The following is a 6,000-nucleotide window of genomic DNA, read 5'->3' on the forward strand; positions in this document are numbered from 1 at the left end:
GGTACATGCTTGTAGTCCCAGCTGCTCAGGAGTCTGAGGCAGGAGAATTGCTTGAACCTGGAAGGCGGAGGTTGCAGTGAGCCGAGATGGCGCCACTGCACTCCAGCCTGGTGACAGAGCAAGACTCCGTCTTAAAATAAATAAATAAATAAAAAATAAAAACCCCACAAAGGAGCAGTTTCTATAATGCCTATGTACATTTCAAATAATACTAACACTAATATTAATACAAATGCTAATAAAAGAATATAAATATTTTAACCCAACTTAAGTAATAAACATTACCGAATACCTTTTCCCATTCTTTTCCCAGAGCTAATTATGATCCTGATTTTGTTAATTACCTCTTTGCCTTTCATTAATTACTTCTTTGCCTTTCTTTATAATTTTGCCAATTTTTACTTATCTCTAAGTAATAAATACATTACTGAATATTGCTTATTTTTAAGCTTTATTGTACTATGTAAACTTGGTTTGGCACAAAATTATGTTTTTGAGATTTAACCACATTGATTGAGGTACTCCCTTCCCCCCGCCATTTTTTCCTTACCTTATTGGTTGCAATTGATTATTAATATTTCACATGAATATTTTACCTAATCCAAAGTTAACTAATAAACTTTATTCTGCTCCCAAATCAAAGAACCTCAGAATGCTTTAACATCAATCTCTCCACTCACAGTTAACATACCATTGTTGTCCAGTAATGTTCAACTTCACACATCACCCATTATATTGGTTCACATAATCAGTGAATTTATATTTTCCCACATTTAGGCCGGGCATGGTGGCTTACGCCTGTAATCCCAGCACTTTGGGAGGCCGAGGTGGGTGGCTCACCTGAGTTCAGGAGTTCAAGACCAGCCTGGCCAACGTAATGAAACCCCATCTTTACTACAAGTACAAAAATTAGCCGGGTTTGGTGGTGGGTGCCTGTAATCCCAGCTACTCAGGAGGCTGAGACAGGAGAATCACTTGTACCCTGGAGGCGGAGGTTGCAGTGAGCCAAGACTGCGCCATTGCACTCCAACCTGGGCAACAAGAGCAAAACTCCATCTCAAAAGAAAAAATGTTCCCACATTTTATTTATTTACCAATCTTTCTTGTATCTCAGACTTCTCTGTGATCATTTCCTTTTATTGGGAATTGTATATTTTAGAGTTTTTGAGAGTCTGTTAATGGTAATTATTCTCAGTATTGCTTTTTCAAAAACAATCTTTCAAAAACATCTTCAAGATGTCACAATTTTACTCTTTTTTCTTTTAAGAATTGCCTTCTTTGGGCAGGCAGTTTCCTGTCAATACTCACTTTCTCACGGCACTAATATTGAAGATAATAATCTACAGTTTCCTGACTTTCACTTTTGCTGCTGAGTAATTAGCTGTTCATTTTATTTTCACTCCTTTGTAGATCATATGTCTTTTCTCTCTGGCTGTTTCTTTCCAGATGCTTCTTTTTTTTTGAGACAGAGTTTCATTCTTCTCACCCAGGCTGGAGTGCAGTGGTGCAATCTCAGCTCAAGGCAACCTCTGCCTTCTGGGTTCAAGAGATTCTCCTGCCTCAGCCTCCTGAGTAGCTGGGATTACAGGCGCCCGCCAGCATGCCCGGCTAATTTTTGTATTTTTAGTAGAGACAGGGTTTTACCATGTTGGCCAGGCTGGTCTCAAACTCCCGACCTCAGATGATTCCTCACCCTCAGCTTCCCAAAGTGCTGGTTACAGGCATGAGCCACAGTGCCCGGCCCCCGGATGCATTTAACAATTATTCTGCTTGGGATCTGTGGGAGTTGCTGAATGTATTACATCAATGATCTCTGTCCACCTCCCTGGTTCAAGGTATTCTCCTGCCTCAGCCTCCCAAGTAGCTGGGACTACAGGTGCATGCCACCCCATCTGGCTAATTTTTGTATTTTTAGTAGAGACGGGGTTTCACCATGTTGGTCAGACTGGTCTCAAACTCCCATCCTTAAGTGATCAATCCCCCTCAGCCTCCCAAAGTGTTGGGATTATAGGCGTGGGCCACCGCACCCTGCTTTCTTTGTTTTGATACAGGGTCTTGCTCTGTCACTCAGGCTGGAGGGCAGTGGCACAATCTCAGCTTCCTGCAGCCTCAACCTCCTGGCTCAAGCGATTCTCCTATCTCAGCTTCCTGAGTAGCTGGGACCACAGGCATGTGCCACCACACCTGGCTCGTTTTTGTATTTTTTGTTGAGATAGGGTTTCACTATGTTGCCCAGGCTAGACTTGAACTCCTGACTCAAACAATCCTCCCACGTCCCAACGTGCTGGGATTATAGGCATGAGCCATCACACCTGGCCATATCAATTCTCAAAATTCTGAGTCCTACCCTTGCTAATATTGCCTCTCACACACATTCTCTGCTACTGCTTTCCTGACTCAATGCATGCTGGGCCTTCTCTGCTATGTGTCTTAACCTCTTTATTACTTTCATTTTTTATTTTTGGCACTGTAGGGTACATTTTGAGTAATTTATTCAAAAGTATCCTCCATCCCACTAATTTGGTCTTTAATTTTATCTAATCTGGTGTTTGCGTTTCGATTTTTAATTGTAGTCATTATCTTTTTATATGTTAGTTGTGTTAGTTGAAGTTTGGATTTGGTTCTATTGTTTTTTCTTTCTGTGCATTCTTCCTCATGATTTTTTTTTTTTTTTTTGAGACAAAAGTCTCGCTCTGTCAGCAGGCTGGAGTGCTGTGGTGTGATCTTACCTCACTGCAACCTCTGTCTCCCAGGTTCAAGCGACTCTCCTGCCTCAGCCTCCTGAGTACCTGGGACAACAGGAGCATGCCACCAGACCCAGCTAATTATTGTATTTTCAGTAGAGATGGGGTTTCACCATGTTGGCTAGAATGGTCTCTATCTCTTGATCTCATGATCTACCTGCCTTGGCCTCCCAAAGTGCTGGGATTACAGGTGTGAGCCACCGTGCCCAGCTGAGCTCATGGGATTTAGAACTCTACTCTGGGGATTATTTAATACTTAAGGCTTAGTTGGTTTGAGTGCACATTTTTCCAGAAAGTATTTGTGTTTGCGTCTGCTTGGCACTGCAGACATTATCAGCCAGATCCCTGTTGTCTCCTCTTGTGGCTTTCCAGGCTACGCAGACCCCATCAACATGAAGATTGTCCATGAATGCCCAGGGAGAACCGAAAGACATGACCCCAGAGCCAAAGCAGAAATAGAACTTGTCTCTTTGCCCTCTGCTTCAGTGAGGTCAAATTTTTTTTTTTTTTTTTTATTGAGACAAAGTTTTACTCTGTTGCCTAGGCTGGAGTGCTGTGGGGCGATCTCGGCTCACTGCAACCTCCGCCTCCCGGGTTCAAACAATTCTCCTGCCTCAGCCTCCCCAGTAGCCGGGACTAGAGGCACCCACCACCACTTCTGGCTAATTTTTACATTTTTAGCAGAGACAGGGTTTCAAGGGTGAGCCACCACACCCAGCCAGTGAGGTAGAATTTTTCTCACTTCACCGTTTCCTAGGTCTGGGTGGTGTGTGTGTGTGTGTGTGTGTGTGTGTGTGTTTGGGATGAGGAGTGTTCATTGATTTGACTTCTGTTCAAATGGAGCTCAAAGCTTATCTCCCGTGTCCATAAACAAGGCTGTTCAAACAGGTTAGGCCACCTGGGGTCGGAAGATATTTTAAAGTATTTTAGGCATGTTCAAGACATTATACGGGGCCCTTGACAGCCATCAGATATGCAGAAACTTATGTACAAACACATTAAGTGAGACTTCACTGGATAAAAAGATTTCCAAAGCCATCTGGAGTTGGAAGGTATTTTAAGGTCGGCCACAGCATCATTGCAGGCTGGCCCCCTGAGCTTGTATTTCTGCTTTGTTCCACGCGAGCTTCCTACAACCTTATCCATTCATTTCAAAATATTGAACTTTGTATTTTTTCTAAAATTTTAAGGTTTTATAACAGAGTTTCGGGACGTCTAGTCTGCCATATTCCTAGAAGCAGAACTCTCACTTTATTTTATAATACACTGGAGTCTTGCAACGTGTCTTTCGCAGTGGAGGCCCTCACGTGTGCTGGATGAATGTGTGACGGCTGCTTTTCACATGTGAATTCCATCTCTCCTGTCAGATACTCTTGCATTTCTTTCATGTCTGCCCTAGCGTCTAGCTTAGTGCTGTGCGCTTGTTAGGGGTTCATTATAGCACTTGTTGAATGAATACACAGGTCCTTGTCTTGTCTCTCTAGGGAGGGAGTTTTTATAATTGTTCTTGGAAGCCTGTTTTATATATTAGTCATCTTTACATTAAAAAGTGCCTGTAGGGCCAAGTGTAGTGGCTCACACCTGTAATCTCAGCCCTTTGTGGGGCTGAGGTAGGAAGATCACTTGAATCCAGGCGTTTGAGACCAGCCTGGATAACAAAGCAAAACCAAAATAAAATAATGATAATTAATTATTACATATTATTTATCATTCTATAATAATAATTATTATTAGCCAGACTTGGTGGTGCGCACCTGTAGTCCCAGCTACTCAGGAGGCTGAGGCAGGAGGATCACTTGAGCCCAGGAATTCAAGGCTAATCATGCCACTGCACTTCAGCCTGGGCAATAGAGTGAGACCCTGTCTTTAAAAAAAAAGTAAAGTTTTAAAACATTAAAAAATAATAATAAATAAAAAACACTCATGCAGTCTAATCAATGCCTCTTCCCCAGATGTTAACCTGTTTCCCTCCCTTTTGCCCTTTGTGAATATGGAGAACAGTTGCTTGACAATTTTCTCATTTAACAACAATTACGTTTTTAGATACCTAAATGATGTTAAGGCAGCTCTTTAAAACATTGCTTTGCCGAAGCAACCTCATTCTTCCAGTGGTAGAGAACATAATTCCGTGTATTTGTGGGGGTGGTTGGGTGTGGAATAACCAAAGCTTTATTTCGGAAGTTCTCTGTCACTGAAAGTGCCCTGATAGAAATAAAGCACTTAATGAGGTCTTGGACAGGTGCTGCCCGCCCAGCATTCTTGCTGAAACTCTCCCTGTGCGTCACTGGCTCCTGGGCGCGATGTTTCAGGTAACTTGGGCAAAGCACGCATGCTGCTGTGGCTCTGTGGTCAGCCCATGACGAGAGCCTCGTCCACGTTCCGTGAAATCTGTGAGTGCTGCCCGAGTCGAGCTACCGTTGCTCACCGCCGCCACTTCCCGTCTTCCTACCCAGCGCCGCGGCTCTCGGAGGCTGCCAGTGGCTGGGTGCGCCTGGCCTGAGTCCTCCACCCAAAGAAAATAAGGAACCTGGCCAGAGAGAGGCAAAAGGAAGAGTCTGCTCCTCATGTTCCTTCTTGCTGTGGTTTTACCCTCGCCACTTATTTCGTGGTCATTTATTGGTGAGTATTTGAGCAACGTTCGTAACATGACTGGGGGCCCTTGACAGTGATCGGATGTGCAGAAACGTAGGTAAAAGCTCACTCAACAGTGAGCGAGACTTCACTGGATTAAAAAAATGGTCCATTTCCTTTTTTTTTAACTTTTACTTTCAGTTCAGGGGTACATGTGCAGGTTTGTTACATAGGTAAACTTGTGTCATGGGGTTTGCTGTACAGATGATTTCATCACCCAGGTATTAAGCCTAGTACCCATTAGTTATTTCTCCTGATCCTCTCCCTCCTTCCACCTTCCACCCTCTGATAGGAACCAGTGTATGTTGTTCCCCTCTATGTGCGCATATGTTCCCATCATTTAGCTCCCACTTATAAGAGAGAACATGAAGTATTTAATTTTCTCTTCCTGTGCTAGTTTGCTAAGGATAATGGCCTCCAGCTCCATCCATGTCTCTGCGAAGGACATGATCTCATTCTTTTTTATGGCTGCATGGTTGTCCGTGGTGTATATGTACCACATTTTCTTTATCCAGTCTACCTTTGATAGGCATTTAGTAGATTCCATGTCTTTGCTATTGTGAACAGTGCTGCAATCATATGAAAAAAGCTTAATATTACTGATCATTAGAGAAATGCAAATCAA

Source organism: Pan paniscus, chromosome 8, assembly GCF_029289425.2.
Source record: "Pan paniscus chromosome 8, NHGRI_mPanPan1-v2.0_pri, whole genome shotgun sequence".
Classification (NCBI taxonomy): domain Eukaryota; kingdom Metazoa; phylum Chordata; class Mammalia; order Primates; family Hominidae; genus Pan; species Pan paniscus.